The sequence below is a fragment of the Dasypus novemcinctus genome, chromosome 7 (genome assembly GCF_030445035.2).
Source record: "Dasypus novemcinctus isolate mDasNov1 chromosome 7, mDasNov1.1.hap2, whole genome shotgun sequence".
Taxonomy (NCBI): domain Eukaryota; kingdom Metazoa; phylum Chordata; class Mammalia; order Cingulata; family Dasypodidae; genus Dasypus; species Dasypus novemcinctus.
The window spans coordinates 114,767,933-114,785,869 of NC_080679.1; the positions used below are offsets into that span (position 1 = coordinate 114,767,933).

At 35.5% G+C, this 17,937-nt stretch overlaps 1 protein-coding gene across 4 annotated transcripts in view; it reads left to right on the forward strand.

The window, feature by feature from the left end:
- The window catches only part of ZRANB3 (zinc finger RANBP2-type containing 3), a 362,849-nt gene that overhangs the window by 1,420 nt on the left and 343,492 nt on the right, over positions 1–17,937 (forward strand). The gene's annotated exons all lie outside the window — the stretch shown is intronic.

Below are 17,937 nucleotides of genomic sequence, written 5' to 3' on the forward strand. Positions count from 1 at the left end.
GGTGAAGTGGGATGGTGTTACTTCTCAAGACTGTCATGCCACTCTCCAGCCCTACATTTCAATCCTGGAGTCCCCTATTTCTTGTTTCTTGGCCTGCTCACTATTATAGTGTATCCAAATACTTGTGGAAAGTGCCTCGTATACCGACTAAAAAGATGGGGCTCGGAAGTTCTGAGTTAACTCCTCCCACTTTAAAAATTGTACTGCATATGCAAATGTTCTGCAAAGGCTTCTTGTGGGGGAGAGAGGTGATAACTAAGGTTTGATTCTAAGGGATGGTCCCATCAACGTACATTTCTTGAGTAATGCGTCCCTCAAACACTTAAGTCATCGTTATAAAGATTAGGAGCCCATAACCTAATAAACTTAGAACCTTAGACCCTGGTTTTCCCTCCCCTCCGCCCCCACGCACACTTAGGAATGCAAAGTTGGCCATAATGCTGTTAGACGTTCGCTTTGAAGTAACCTTGGAAACTCATTCTCAACTCTCATTTCCCCATCGGTTTTCCTGAGACTTTTCGGATCTATCTCGTTCTCTCATCATTTTAGCTGAGACTTTCTCAGATACATTTTTACTCATTTTCTGTGTAATTTTAATGAGACTTTTCTCTTATAAATCATTTTGTAAGTATTAATTGAGCAGAATTAGGCACTAAATTAGGCCTTTGGGGATAGAGTATTGCCAAAAAAAGCCAGGCTTCTTGTTCAAACTTAGTGAGAAAGGAAGAGGCCAACAACATTAATGGTAACGTTACTGGTTCTTTCACTCTCTCCCTAAATTCAGCAGTCTTTTTTAGTCAAGTTTTGTGCGTTTATTTGGTTTCCTCTTTCCCTTAAACCTCTGGATTAAAATGAGCATGGTTTTTCTTTTACTATTTTTACTAAAGCACTAATAAGTCTATGTCCAATACTTGTAAGTTGTGTTTACACACAAATTAGATGATAAATTTTATAGTGTAATCCTTCTAGATATAGGGACATAACCGTATCTTTCACCCAAATGGTGTTGTGGGTCCCAAGCGAAGCTTTGTCTTGCTTTTTGACGCAGTTAGAATTTTCAGTGACAATTTAGTGGTATAGTTTCTACAGATTCTTATTTTTCTGTCCTGAGCTCTTCCATAAATAAATCCAGAAAATAGTAATGATGGCCACAATTGTATTGTGTTTCCTGTGAGCTTGGCATGATGTTAATTGCTTGAAGTACATTTTCCTTGCAGCAACCTATAAGCATTTTTATTTGCCATTTAATAATTGAGATCAGTGCTCGGTTAGGTATAAGAGGTTAAGACCTGAGACTCCTAATCAACAAATTTTGGAGCTGAGGTTTAAATCCACGTCTGTCTGATTTCTGAGCTCTTAACCACTGCTCATAACATCTCTTGAATGTTTATTAACTCCCCACTATATGCCAGAAACATAGGAAGAAACATAAAATTTTATCCCTGGATTCTGGAACCAATGGCCTTTCCTTCTTTTTGAACCATCCTTTACCTTTTATGGGGTAAAATATCAAGCATCTAAAACTAGGATCACCAAGTGAGTAATTTATCATACAAGCTAGGACAGTTTTGAGAGTGAGAAGGTGGGCAAAAATAATTAGCATGTTGTGAGTTGATCTACAGCAGATATAAACCAGATATACATCCTGGAAAATCAGGATGTATGGCTACCCTATTTTTAACACTTCTTAGCACTTGTTTTTTCTTGTCTTTTAAGTAAGTTCCTTTTAAGCAAGTTTATTTTAAAATAAGTTCATTATGGGTTAGAATAGTGTTATGCTGGTAAATGTTTATCAACTAACTGCAAAAAAATTGGACTTTCCCTATTTCCCTGGTGTAAATACTTCTACCATGGCCTATTTTAAGCTATCACATGACTTTGCTGAATGCTGAGTTGGGAAGAGAAGCATGGTAATACACTACTAAATAATTTCTCCACCATACAGATACAGTAGACATAAATGACCAGAAGAGCATCGATAATAATAAAATGGAGTTAGGTAATTAGTAAGTGATGAGTTTTGAATATTTATTGCTGTATTAATCCACCGAAAGGAGTGCTGATGCAAAGTACCAGAAACCTGTTGGCTTTTCTAAGGGGTGCTTATTTGAGGTAAAAGCTTGCAGTTTCAAGGCCCTAAAGAGTCCAGCTAAAGGCTGCTTTCTCACTAAAGTCTGTTGCCACGTGTTGAAGCCAGATGGCTGGAAATCTGCCTGGCTTTTCCGCCTTCTCAGCTGCTCAGCCTGGTCTTTCCTCTTTGGGTGCAAACTATCAAGCAAATGGCTCATCTCTCTACCTGGGGCTTTAGCTATTTGAGCCTTCTTTCTGTCACAAGGCAGGACCGAAATGACCAAGTTCTCTCCTCTTCCATATCTTTTTCTGTGTCTTCGTCTTGAGTGAGTGTCGGTTTATATCAGCCCACCAAGGGGGCAGGGACTCAACCAGAGTCATGCCCTACTGATGTGGTCCAGTCAAAAGCCCTAACCTTGATGTAATCGAGTAAACTTAAAATCTTTGAATTTAATACAATCAAAGGGTATCATAACCAGAGGAACAGACCAGTTTACAAACAATCTTTTTTCTTTCATAAATAATCTCAAACTGCCACGATAACCTTTTAAAAATATAATTTTGTTAAATGTAAGTTTATATAATTTAATTTTTAATAGTGGCTGTTTTTTAATGAACAGCATGCAAATATTCTTGAAAATTTAGCAGTCAGCTCTTACAAGCTGTCTAAGCCATCTCTAACTCATCACTGAATTGGAGCCATATCACTTTATATGGAATAAGGTTAATACTTATGTGAATTAATTAATTTGTGGGGTTTGAGAAATACAACTAGTCTGAGAACAATTGAAGGAGTTTGATTATGCTTTTTTTTGTGTGTGTGTTGAATCCTAAAAGCATTCTTATGAGGTAGTGACAATTCATACTTTTGTTAATGCTTTTAATTTACAGTTAGTGAAATAGAGATTAGTAATTAGATATAGAACTACAACAGGAAAATCCCTCCCTTTTCTTTAAATATATTCTCATATTCTCATCCTTAATCATTTTATTTGAAATGATATGCAATTGGTATCTGGAGGTTCCTTACTATAAAATGGTGGTTTTGGATTATGCTACATTTGCTAAGGTCTCTTCTGGTTTTAAGAAATTTAACAGTGCTTCATTTGTTCATGCTTCCATTTGAGGGTTCTCCATTATTGCTGGTCAGTAGGTAGTAATTTATTTTTAATTTTAATTTAATTTTAATTTTTTTTTACATTTATTTCTCTCCCCCTATTCCCCCCATTGTTTGTTTTCTGTGTGCATTTGCTGTGTGTTCTTCTGTGTCTGCTTGTATTCTCCTTAGGCAGCTGTGGGAACCGATCCTGGGACCTTCTGGAGTGGGGAAAGAGGCAATTACTCTGTGTTGCCACCTCAGCTCCCTTGTTCTGCTCCATCTTATTTTCTCTCCTCTGTGTCTCTTGTTGTGTCATCTTGCTGCGCCAGCTCTCCACCTCAGCCGGCACTTCTGCATGGGGCAGCTTTCGCATCCAGGGTGACATTCCTGTGGGGCAACATTCCCATGCAGGGTGGCACTCCTGTGCAGGGCTGCATTCCTGAGTGGGCTGGCACTCTGCTTGGGCCAGCTCACCATGTGGGCCAGCTTGCCCTCACCAGGAGGCCCTGGGCAGTGAACACTGGACCTCCTGTATGGTAAATGGGAGCCCAATTGGTTGAGCCACATCCATTTCCCTTTGTATTTATTTTTTGAGGTACCAGGGTCAGGGATTGAACCCAGGGCCTCATATGTGGGAAGCTTTGGCTCGACTGCTGAGCCACACCGGCTCCCAGTAGATAATTATTAAATGTGTTTTATTTGCTTTTCGTTGCAATGGTGCTGTGGATGGTATTGAGGAATTTGCAATCTGTTTTGAAAAGCTTACTCTGTAGTCAACAAGACAAGAAGTGCATACGCAATAATACTAATAGCTGACATTTATTCATTATGTATTTCATTTATGTATCAGGCACTGTGGTAAGTACTTTGCATTCATAATTTCATTTAATTTTCATAACTTCTTTATGGGGTTGTCATTATCCTCATTTTACTGGGAAGGACCTGTTTTGTAGATTATCCCACTTTGTGGATTTAACTGTTTCCTTATGTTGTTGAAGATGTGAAGATTCGTAGTACAACTTACGAACTATAAGTTAGGACTCAAGACTTGATTAGATTCAAGCTGAACAATTTTGGGAAAAAGTACTGATGCTGTGTCCTTTGTACTGATTACATCCTGTCTAGATGTACGTAATGACCAGTTGTCCTAGCATTAGTTATGACTAAGTTTGATTTCCTTAGAGTGGTAACAAATCTATCCATTGTAAAGATGGCTTTTTATCTTTTTGTGATTAGCAGATAGTTTCGGAGGTAGTTCTCAGATACTGTGGGAATACCTAGGTCACCTAATGGTTTTAGGATTTTAGCTTTTAGGAATTATATGAATCAATTAAAAAAAAAAAACTGGGCAAAATGGTGGTTTTCTAATTCTTTTGAATACCACCCAAAATTAAATATTTTGGATATCATCCATTATTTTGAGTTTGTGACCCTGTACAAAGACTTCATGATATCATAGAGGACTGTATGAAGTAGGGTATAAGATGAGACAATTCTGATAGTGCCTTATACGCTATGCTAAAGGCATTTGAATTTTTCCCCCGTAATATAAAATGTATTTTAACTTTTAATATGCTTCCTAAAAATGCAGATTTATGCTCCTTGCTCTGAGATTCAGAATCGTTTAGCCACAGACTTTGAGAAGTACCATTGTAGGCACTGGGAAGAGTTTAAACTGGGAGTCCACTCACCTTCAAATCCAGTCCACGAACTTGCTAAATTTTAGATACAATGTTTTTAAATTTTTAAATTTGATTACCTTTATGGCATGCATTCTGTATTTGGAGAAAGTCTGCCCTGTTTCCTCTTATCTTTCGTTTCAGAAAATTCACCAGAGAAACAGAACTAGTAAAGAGCTTTATTTAAAGGAATTGTCTTATGCAGTTGTGGGGGCTGGCAAGATTGAAATCTGTAGGGCAGGAAACTGGCAGGAGGTGATGATGTTGTCTTGAAGCAGAATCTCTTCTTCCTCAGAGAACCTATAGTTTTGCTCTTAAGGCATTTCAAATGGTTGGACGAGATTCACCTACATTATGGAGGTAATCTCCTTAAACTGCATAAAATTATATTTTATTTATTAACCATATCTGCAAAATCACAGCAACACCTAAATTACTGTTTTTTGAGTAACTTGGATACTGTAGTCTAGGCAAATAGACACATAGAACAACCATCATACTGCCTTTTGTGTTGCAATCCTAGGTAGAAAGGGTAAATGAGAAGTAGACTGGAGGCAGCTTGCTCAGTTAGGGACTAATTTGAGAAATTCCAGGAGAAAAAGAACCACTGCCTGAACTATTACAGTGATGAGAGCTAGATGAGGATGAATATAATAGTTTTCCTTTGCTTCTGCCAAAAATCAGACCAAATTTAGGTTGCTTTCTTTTGGGAATCATTTTGATAATGCATAATCCAGATTTAGTACAATTTGATACACTGGCATTAGAAAAAAATATATTAGGCTTCCTATATCAGGCTCTTGTACCATAAGCATGCCTTTTTCGAAGTACAGATGTGTTTTTTTAAGTTGTTTTTTATGATATGTTTAGTCTTAACTGGTATGCACCATCCAAATTATGTCTTTTTATTGCAAATGAAACAGTTTTTTTTTTTTTGGTTGTTGTTTCCAGATTATAAGCATAATTCATGCTCATTGTATTTAAAAACTCAGGAAAATATTAAAAAAAAGTAAAAGTTAACTGCAGTCCTATATAATCACTGTAAATTCTGGTGAACATTCTTACAAATATATCTCTACATATTGGTACAGACTTATGTATGAATAGCATCATACTGCTTTGATCTTTTGTAAACTATTTTTTCACTCAACAGTAAGCTGTGGGTATGTTTCATTCAATAAAATTAAATAATATTGAATAAATATCAAATATTACTTCTCATGGATACCTAGTATTTCATTATATGGTGTCGAAATTGTTGACCCGAAGGTATTGGGAATGAAAGACAAAAAGAAAGATGGAATCGGGGTCTGATGATATGGCTCTGACCAATTCCTTACTGATGGACATTTACATTGTTTCCACTTATTATTATGAGCAACATTGTGATATGCATTATCTTTATATACTTGTCTGATTGTCCCTTAAATATAATTTATTAGATAATTCAAAAAGGATGTGCCCATTTTCTTTCCCACTAACAGTGTTTTAGAGCACCTATTTCCATCTTTCATCCTATACAATCTGAGAGTAAAAAGCCATACTTGAGGGGAGCAGGTGTAGCTCAACTAGTTGAGCCTGCTTCCCACATACAAGATCCAAGTTCAATCCCCAGTACCTCCTAAAAACAAAACAAAAACAAACAAATGAAAAAACCAGTTCTCATTGGTGAGCAGCTGTAGCTCAGTGGTTGAGAGCCTGCTTCCCATGTATGAGGTTCTGGGTTCAATCCTGGTAACCTCCTTTAAAAAAGGCCACCCTTTGTTAATTTCATTGTATCTATTTGTTCTGATCATGTTGACCATCTTTTACATTGTCCATTGGACTTTATACCCTTGCCATCTATCCTTCTTAATTTAAAGGAATTATTCTTTAGGTTATTAGCTTTTTGGCACATATTTTGTAAGCATTTATTCCCATTTTGAAACTCGTCTTCTTTTATGCTGTTTTCTGTGACACAGAAGTTTAAATTAAATCTGTATTTTCCTTTATAGTTTCTGGTTTTAGAAATGCTTTCCCCACCCCAGAATAATGAAAAATATTTAATATTGTATATTTTTTAAACTTAAATTTATTTTTCATCTGTAATTTTCTTTGATATAAGAAACAAAGTAAGAATCCAGTTGCATTGTTTTAAAGGCTGGTAAGTTGTCCCAACAAAACTTTTTGGATGATTCTATCTCCCCCACCCAGTAAATCAAAATATATGTATCATATTCACAGTTAGCATATGTACTTGGTTCTGTTATTGATTTGTCTTCTCCTTTTTTTCCCTAAGAAAATAATTTTTTTTCTTTCTTAATTAGTGAATTTGTGGGTTCACAGAACAATCATGCATAAAATACAGGATTCCCATATACCACCCCACCACCAATAGCTTGCATTGGTGTGGGACATTTGTTTCAACTGACGATAGCACATTTTTATAATTGTACTACTAGTTGAAGTCCATGGTTTAACTTTGGATTCAGTGTTTGTATAGTGCAGTTCCATGAATTTTTTAAAGAAAATTTTATTCTGTTACCATATATTAATCATTTTCATTTATATTTCAGTGTTATTAAGTGCATTCACAATGTTGTGTTACCATAAACCGTCCTTTACTAAAACATTTCCATCATTCTAAATAGGAACCTTAAGCTTCAACTTCCCATTCCCTATCTCTGCCCTGTTTCCTGGTAATCTGTATTCTAGATTCTATCTCTGTGAGTTTGTGTATTCTAATTGTTTGAAATCAGAGAAATCATACAATATTTTTCATTTTGTGTCTGCCTTGTTTCACTCAACATTATGTCCTCAGGGTTCATCCATTTTGCTGCATGTATCAGGATGTCATTCCTTTTTTTGGCTCAGTAATATTCCAGTGACCCATGAAGGGGGCACAGATTGGCTCCAAAGTCACCTGGGCAGGAGAACAGAAAGGGCACCAAAAGCTTCTCCAATGACTCCCCAAAGCTGAGCTTTACTGACTGCCCAGCAAATGCTGCTCTTCAGCTAACTGTCGTCTGTAGCCCTGAGGAAGCACTACATCTTTAAATCTCCACTGCCTCTACCCCTTTTTTGGTGAAGTTGAAATAATACTTGCCACTGCCTTTGTCTAGGGCATGATTGAAACAATGGATACCACTGCCCTTATACAGGTGGGGTGAAACAATAGTAATCCTCAGAGCAAGGCCCCCAATGATCCGAATTTGCTAATCAAAAGTAGTAATCAGTGATTAGCCATGTCACTCCTCTTGTTGGGGAAGAGGATTTTTATGTCCCCAGTGAGCTAGCCAGGGACTAAACCCCAAGGCACCCTGTTGTGAGAGTGGAGAATGGATACCAGTAACTGCCACACAGAGCAATTTACTGTTCTTTATTCTAGTTAATCAGCCTCTTTCTCCTCTCTTACCTGGATGCTGTACATTGTTTTTCTGGCCTCTGGAGTTTCAAAATAGTTGTTCCAGACAGTTCCTGCCTGTGTAATAGTTGTTTTGGTAGAAGGACTGAATCCTAGAACTCCCTGTACTACCATCTACCCTGGAATTCCTGCTCTGACCTTTTCTTTGACTTGTACCATACACATAATCTTAATTTCTATAACTTTAGAACATGTTTTTATATTTAGTAGGCAAAATGTCAGGAAGGATAACAAAAATAAAAGACAGGCAAAAACCAATTCCAAAGCAAGCATGAGGAAAGAAATAAAACTTAGCGCAGAAATAAATGAAATAGAGAACAAAAAAATTGGAGAAAATCAACAAAATCAAAAGCTGTTTCTTGGAGGTTATCAATAAAATTGACAAGCCATTAGCTAGACTAACAGAAAAAAAAGAGAAAATGAAACTAAATAAAGGCAGAAATGAAAGAGAGGAATGTTACAACTGAACCCACAGAAATAAAAAGGATCATAAGAGGATATTATGAGAAAATGTCTGCCAACAAATTAGACAACCTAAATGAAATGGACAAATTCCTAGAAATGCACAAGCAACCTACATTGATGCTACAAGAAAGACAGGAACTCAACAAACCAATCACATTTAAAGAGATTGAATCAGTCATCAAGAATCTCCAAACAAAGAAAAGTCCAGGATCAGATGGTTTCACAGGTGAATTATACCAAGCATTTCGAGAAGAATTAACACCAATCCTGTTTAAACTTTTCCAAAAAATTGAGGAGGAGGGAAAATTACCCAACACATTTATGAAGCCAACATCACCTTAATACCAAAGCCAGATAAAGATAGTACAAGAAAAGTACTATTCTTTCTTGTACTATTCAATTGCTCTAATGAATAGATGCAGAAATTCTCAATAGAACATTTGCAAGTTAAATCCAACAGCATATGAAAAGACTTGTAGAGCCCAACCAAGTGAGATTTATTCCTGGTGTGCAAGAGTGGATCAATACAAGAAAATCAATTAACATAATGCAACGTATTATGCAAACTGAAGGAAAAAAAGCCACATGATAATCTGTCGGTGTAAAAAAAGGCATTTGACAAAATTCAGCATCCTTTCTTGATGAAAACATTTAAAAAGATAGGAATAGAAGGAAAGTTCTTCAACATGGTATGTGTATATATGAAAACCTACAGCTAACATTGTACTCAGTGGGTTAAGGTTGGAAGTTTTCCCTCTAAGATGGGGAACAAAAATAGGTTGCCCAGTGTTACCACTGTTATTCAACATTGTACTAGAAGTTCTAGTTAGAGCAGTTAGCCATTAAAAAAAAACTGAAAGGCATCCAAATAGGAAAAGAGGAAGAAAAACCCTCACTATTCGCAGATGTCATGGTCCTATCTTTAGAAAATTCCAAAACATTTATGACAAAGCTACTTGTGCTAATAAACAAGTTCAGCAAAGTGGCAAGATATAAGATCAACATGCAAAAATCAGTAATGTTTCTTTACACTAGCATTGAACTATCTGAGGAGGGAATCAGGGTAAAATTCCATTTATGATAGTAAGAAAGAGACTAAAATACCTAGGACTCAATTTAACCAAAGATGTATAGGACCTATATGCAGAAAACTACAAAGCACTGCTAAAAGAAATCAGTGAAGACCTGAACAATTGGAAAGACATTCTGTGTTCATGGATTGGAAAACTAAATATTGCGAAGATGCTAGTCTTACCCAAACTGATGTATAGATTAATGCAATACCAATCAAAATTCCAACAACCTGCTTTATAGAAATAGAAATGATAATTGCCAGACCTATTCGGAAGGGAAAGGGAATGCACCTGAATATCCAAAAAAATGTCCTAAAAAATAAAAGCAATGTGGTAGGACTCTTGCTGCCTAACTTTGAAACATATGACAAAGCTACATGTTTCAAAACATCATGGTATTGGCATACAGACATACTCATCAGTGGACTAGAATTGCCATTACAGAAATAGACAGTCTTTTCTACGGCCAGCTGGTTTTTGAAAAACCTATCAAGTCCAAGCTACTGGCACAAAACAGTTTCTTCAACAAATGGTGCTGGAAGGACTGGACATCCGTAACCAGAAGAATGAAAGACGGACCCCGTCTCACTCTTTATACAAGAATCAACTCAAAATGGATCAAAGACCTAAATAAAAGCCAGAACTGTAAAACTACTAGAAGAAAATGTAGGAAAACATCTTCAGATCTTGTGGTAGGTTGTTCTTTCTTGGACCTTACACCCAAAGAACAGGCAACAAGCAACAAGCACAAGTACAAGTAACAAAAGAAAAAATAGATAGGATCTCCTCAAAATTAAACATTTTTGTACCTCAAAGGACTTGGTCAAAAAGGGTGAAAAACAGCTGACTCAATGGGAAAAAATATATTTAAATCACATATCTGATAAGGGTTTAATATCCATGATATGTAAAGAGATGCTACAACTAAACAATAAAAAGACAAAAATGGGCAAAAGACTTGAGTACACATTTGTCCAAAGAAGAATTATCAATAGTTAAGAAAAAACATGAAAAAAAGTTCATCATAACTAACGATTAGAGAAATGCAACTCAAAGCTGTGAGATATCATTTCACACCTATTAAAATGACCATTATTAAAAAGATGGAAAACTACAAGTGTTAGAGATGATATGGAGAGATAGGAATGCTTATTTACTGTTGGTGGGAATGTAGAATGATACAGCCACTATGGAGGAATGTTTGGCAGTTCTTAAAGAAGTTGAATATAGATTTGCCACGTGACCTGGCAATACCACTACTAGGTATATACCAAAAAGAACTGAAAGCAGTGACATGAATAGACATCTGCACAATGATGTTCATAGTGGCGTTATTCATGATTACCAAAAGATGGAAACAACACAGTTGTCCATTAACCAATGAATGGATAAACAAACTGTGGTGTATACACATGATGGCATATTATGCAGCTGTAAGAAAAAATGAAGTTGTGAAGCATGTGATAACATGGAAGAACCTGGAAGACATTATGTTGAGTGAGGCAAGTCAGACATAAAAGGACAAAAACTGTATGATTGTGCTATTATAAACAAAATATATTGTGTAAACTCATGGAGTTAAATAGATTATAGGTCACCAGAAAATAGAATGAGGTTAAAGAATGGAAAGGTGATGGTAGATTATCATCTTCCAGAGTTGCTAAAAAGTTTGTAAGTCACTGTGCAGAGTTGTGCAGAGTTGCTAAAAAGTTTGTAAGTCACTGGAAATGAATAGGAATGGTGAAAGCACACCACAGTGTTTGTAACTAGCAGTGTTAATATGTGGGTATGACAGTGGTTAGAAGAGAGTATCTAGGGTAATGTATATTACTAGAAGGAAAACTAAAAAATGTAACATGGGCGTGTATAGCATAGTGAAATCTCATGAAATATGATTATGGATAATACATATATAAGACCATTTTTCTTTGAAACTGAACAAATGTACATTAATGTTACAAGATGTTAATATTAGGCAAAAATACAATCAAAGCAAAGTATGGACAGTAGTGTATAATAAATATATTAATCTTCCATTGAGGGTAAAAAAATAAAGGAAATATAGTAAGGGAAAGAAACTAGACAAAAGGTACTACATATTGTTTGCCTCTGTCTATACAAAATCAAAATCAAAATATAAATAAATTAAAAAGATGGAAACAGAATATCAGCTATGTGTGGCAGGGGAATAATAGACAGAGGTGATTATTAAGGGTAGAGCTTTTTAAAAATTTTTGTTATTATTGGAATAATGAAAATGCTGTAGTAATGATTGTGATGGTTGCTTCTTCTAGGTATATGATATATTTTGCTTTTTTGTGATCATACACTATTAGTCTTTTTGTGTCTGGATTATTTCATAGAACATGATGTCCTCAAGCTTCATCCATGTTATAGAATGCATCAGAACTCATTCTTTTCTGTGGCTGAAAAATATTTAATTGTGTTTATAAACCACATATTGTTTATCCATTCGTCTGTTGCCAGACACTTGGATGGTTTCCATCTTTTTGTTATTGCTAATAATGCTGCAATAAACATTGGTGTACAAATATTTGCTTTTACTTCTTCTGGGTGTATACCAAGATGTGGAATTGCTGAGTTATATGGTAAGTCTGTGTTCAACTTTCTGAGGAACCAACAAATTGATTGCAAAGGGGCACCATATTATAGTGCCACTTCACCACATTCTCTCCAACAGTTATGTGTGAAGTGATATCCAATGATAAAAGATATTGAGCATCTTTTCATGTACTTATTGGCCTTTGGTTTATCTTTAAAAAAAATTTTATTGATACATATTAATAAAGCATACAGTCCATCCAAAGTGTATAACAAATAGTATTTGGTACAATCACAAAGTTGTGCATTTATCATTTCAATCATTATTAAAGCATTTTCATTATTCCAAAATAATAATTTAAAAAACAAGCAAAAAAAATTCAACCTCAATCTCTCTATGCTTTCCTACAATACATAGTTGCTATACTGTTTCTGTCTCTCTAATTTATATTCGTATTGATATTTTGTTTAAATGGAGCCAAAAAATATGTAGTACATTTTGCCTTGTTTCTTTCATTTAGTATAGTTCCTTTTTTTTTTTTCAACCCTTAATGGAAGATTATTAATATATTACTATACACTACTGTTTATATTTTGCTCTGGTTATATTTTTACCTGATATTAGCATCTCCTAAGATTACCTTTTGTCTCTCTTTTGAGAAATGTCTGTTCCAGTCCTATGCCCATATTTTAACGGAATTATTTGTGTTTTTGTTGTTAGACTGTAGCAGTTCTTTATTCTGGACATTAAACCCATATCAGATACACGATTTTTCATTGTTTTCTTCCATTCTGTAAGTTGCGTTTTCACTTTTTTAGTGTGTCCTTTGAATACAAAAGTTTTAAATTTTGAGAAAGTTCATTTCATTAATTTTTTTCTTTTGTTCATGTTTTTTATATCATATCTAAAAAAATCCCTGCCAAAACAAAGGTTATGAAGGTCTTCCCTATGTTTTCTTCTAGGAGTTTTATAGCTTTAAACTGTGTTTTGGTCCTTGACTCATTTAGAGTTAATCTTTTTTCTTTTCTTTTTGTAGAATTAATTTTTATTTATGGTGTGAGCTAGGGGTCCAACTTCATTCTTTTGCAAGTGGCTATCCAGTTTTCCCAGTACCATTTCTTGAAAAGAGGCTGTTCTTGCCTAATTAATGTACTTGGTACCTTTGTGAAAAATTCAGCAGGCCATCGATATATGGGTTTATTCCTGAGCTGTCACTTTTATCCCATTGGTCTCTATGTCTTTATCTTTATTCCAGTACCATTTTGATTACTTTATTAGGTTCTGAAATCGAGAAGTGTGACTCTGACAACTTTTGCTCTTCCTTTGCAATATTAATTTGGCTCTTTGGGTCTCTTGCAATTCAATCTGAATTTGAGGATATTTGGTTTTTCCATTTCTGTAGAAAAAAAAGGTTGCTGGAATTTTAATAAGGATTGTGTTTAAACTATAGATTACTTTGCATAAGTATTGACATTTTAATATTAAGCTTTCCTGTCCATAGACGTGGGATGTCTTTCCATTTACTTAGGTCTTGTTTAATTTCTTTTGGTAGCATTTTATACTTTTCAATATAAAGTCTGTCACTTTTTTGATTAAATATACTTCTAGGTATTTTATTCTTTTAGGAGAATATTTCCATTCAGAACATTCTTTACTGGTGTGTAGAAGTACAACTGATTTTTTCATGTTAATTCTGTAGCCTTCAACTTTGCTGAAGTTGTTTACCAGTTCTAGTAGTTTTCTTATGAATTCTTTGGGGTTTATATAAAGGACCATTTCATTTGCAAATAAGTATAATTTTTACTTCTTTCAAATTTAGATGCCTTTTATTAATCTTTTTCTTATGTAAATGGTCAGAGAAGGACTTCCAATACATTGTTTTTACTTATTTTTATTTTTTTATTTTGTACATTTAATTGAAAATAGAAACAAAAACTAAAGAGAAAACACAGTTGAATAAAAACGTACATTTCCCAATTAAATATACTGAATACATACAAATTTTATTTTGACTCCTATGTTACACTATATATTTGGTTCATAGTAATGCAATCATACAGTATTTGTCCTTTTGTGTCTGGCTTGCTTCGCTCAACATGTCCTCCAGGTTCATCCATGCTATCATATGCTTTATGACTTCATTTCTTCTTACAGCGCCATAATACTCCATTGTTTGAATACACCACAATTTGTTTATCCATCCATCTGTTGATGGTCACCTGGGTTGTTTTCAGCCTTTGGAATCATGAATAATGCTACTATGAACATAGGTGTGCAGATATCTGTTTGTGTCACTGCTCCCAATTCTTTTGGGTATACACCCAGTAGTGGTATTGCAGGGTCACATGACAAGTCTATATTCAACTTCTTTAGGAACTGCCAAACAGTCCTCCGTAGTGGTTGTACCATTCTGCATTCCCACCAACAAAACTTGTAGTTCTCTGTCTTTTTAATAGTGGCCCTTCTGATGGTATGTGAAATATCTCATTGTAGTTTTTTTTTTTAAGATTTATTTATTATTATTATTTATTCATTATTTTTTATCCCCCCTGCCGCCATGGCTTGCTTGCTGCTGTTCTCTGTGTCCATTCGCTGCGCGTTCTTCTGTGTCTCCCTGTCTCCCTTTGTTGCTGTATCTTGCTGTGCTAACTCTGCACGGCACACAGGTTGTCAGCTCTCCGCAGGCGTGGGCCAGCCTGCCTTCACAAGGAGGCCCCGGGACGCAAACCCAGGGTCTCCCATATGGTAGATGGGAGCCCAACTGATTGAACCACAGCCGCTTCCCTCTCATTGTAGTTTTTGATTTGCATTTCCCTAATCATTAGTGATGTTGAGCATATAGTCATGTGTTTTTTTGTCATTTGTATTTCTTCTTTGAACAGATGCTTATTCAAGCCTTTTGCCCATTTTTTAATTGGATCATTTGTCTTTTTATTGAGTTGTAACATCTCTTTATATATCCTGGATATTAAACCCTTATTGAACATATGATTTCCAAATATTTTCTCCCATTGCGTTGGCTGTCTTACCATCCTTTGATAAAGACCTGCAAGGTGCAAAAATATTTAATTTTGAGGAGGTCCCATTTATCTATTTTTTCTTTTGTTGGTTATGCTTTGGGTGTAAGGTCCAAGAAACCACCTCCTACTACAAGGTCTTCAAGATGTTTCCCTATATTTCCTTCTAGTAGTTTTATGGTCCTGGCTTTTATATTTAGGTCTTTGATCCATTTTGAGTTGATTCTTGTATAGGGAGTGAGATAGGGGCCTCTTTTAATTCTTTGGGTCATAGATATCTGATTGTCCCAGCACCATTTGTGGAAGGGACTCTTCTGTCTCATTAACATTAACTTGGTAGATTTGTCAAAAACCAGTTGACTGTACAGGTGAGCGTTTATTTCTGGATTTTCAATTCCATTCCACTGATCGATGTGTCTTTCTAGCATGCTGTTTTGACCATTGTAGATTTGTCATATGTTTCAAGATCAGACAGTGAAATTCCTCCCATGTCACTTTTCTTTTTCAGAATGCTCTTGGCTATTTGGGTGCACATTCCCTTCCAAATGAATTTGGTAATTGCCTTTCCTAATCTATAAAGTGTTGAAATTTGGTTGGTTTTGCAATGAATCTATAAATCAATTTGGGTAAGACTGACATTTCATGATATTTATTCTTTGAGTCCATGAACTTGGAGTGCCTTTTCATTTGTTTAGGTCTTTTAAAATTTCTTTTAGCATTGCTTTGTTGTTTTCTTTGGATAGGTCCTATACTTCTCTGGTTAAATTAATTCGTAGTTATTTGAATCTTTTTGTAGCTATTGAAAATGGAATTTCCCCCCGATTTCCTCCAAAGAATGTTTAGTACTAGTGTACAAAAACATTACTGATTTTTGCATGTTGATTTTGTATCCTAGCATTTTACTGAATTCATTTATTAGCTCAGATAGCTTTATCATGGATACTTCAGAATTTTCTAAGTACAGAATCATGTTGTCTGTAAAATGAGAGTTTTACTTCCTCTTTTCCTATTTGGATGCCTTTAATTTTTTTTTTTCTTGTCTAATTGCCCTAGCTAGAACTTCTAGTATAATATTGAATAACAGTGGTGACAGTGGGCATGCTTGTCTTTTTCCTAATCTTAGAGGGAATGCTTTCAACCTTTCTCCATTGAATATGATGTTGGCTATGGGTTTTTCATATATGCCTTTTATCATATTGAAGAATTTTTCTTCTATTCCTATCTTTTTATGTATTTTTATATTAAAAAAAGAATGCTGGATTTTTTTTTTAAATTTTTTTATTTTTTATTGACTTAGTAATAATATTACATTAAAAATATATATGTGAGGTCCCATTCAACCCCACCCCCCCACCCCCCCTCTCCCCCCCCCCCAACAACACTCGTTCCCATCATCATGACACATCCATTGGATTTGGTAAGTACATCTTTGGGCACCTCTGCACCTCATAGACAATGGTTCACATCATGGCCCATACTCTCCTCCATTCCATCCAGTGGGCCCTGTGAGGATTTACAATGTCTGGTGATTACCTCTGAAGCACCATCCAGGGCAGCTCCATGTCCCGAAGACGCCTCCACCTCTCATCTCTTCCTGCCTTTCCCCATACCCATCGTCCACCATGTCCACTTTTCCCAATCCAATGCCACCTCTTCTATGTGGACATTGGATTGGTTGTGTCCATTGCACCTCTATGTCAAGAGGAGGCTCAGATTCCACATGGATGCTGGATGCAATCCTCCCATTTTCAGTTGTAATCACTCTAGGCTCCATGGTGTGGTGGTTGTCCTTCTTCAACTCCATCTTAGCTGAGTGTGGTAAGTCCAATAGATCAGATTGTAGGTGCTGGAGTCTGTTGAGGCTCAGGATCTGGCTATCACATTGTCAGTCTAGAGATTCAAATCCCCTAAATATATCTTAAACCCCAACATTAACTGCACCTCCAGCACATTAGCATGAAAGTCTTATGAAGGGAGATCCCATCTGAGTCCAGAGAATGCTGGATTTTGTCGAATACATTTTCTGCATTAATTGAGATTATCATGTGGTTTTTTACTTCATCTTGTTAATGTGGTGTATTACATTGAATGCTTTTCTTGTGTTGAACCAGCCTTGCATACCAGGAATAAATCCTACTTGGTCATACTGTTGATATACTGTTGGATTCTATTTGCAAGTGTTTTGTTGAGAATTTTTATATCTTTGTTTATTAGAGAGATTGTTCTGTAATTTTCTTTTCTTGTACTATCTTTATCTGCCATCGGTATTAGGGTGATGTTGGCTTCATCAATTGTGTTTGGTAATTTTCCCTCCTCTTCAGTTTTTTGGAAGAATTTAAACAGGATTATGTTAATTCTTTTCAAAATGTTTGGTAGAATTCACTTATGAACCCATCTGGTCCTTGACTTTTTTCCTGGGAGATTTTTGATGACAGGTAAAGTCTCTTTAAATGTGATTGGTTTATTTAAGTTCTTATATTTCTCATAGCGTCAGTGTAGGTTGGTTGTGCATTTCTAGGAATTTGTGCATTTCATCTAGGTTGTCTTGTTTGTTGCCATACAGTTTCT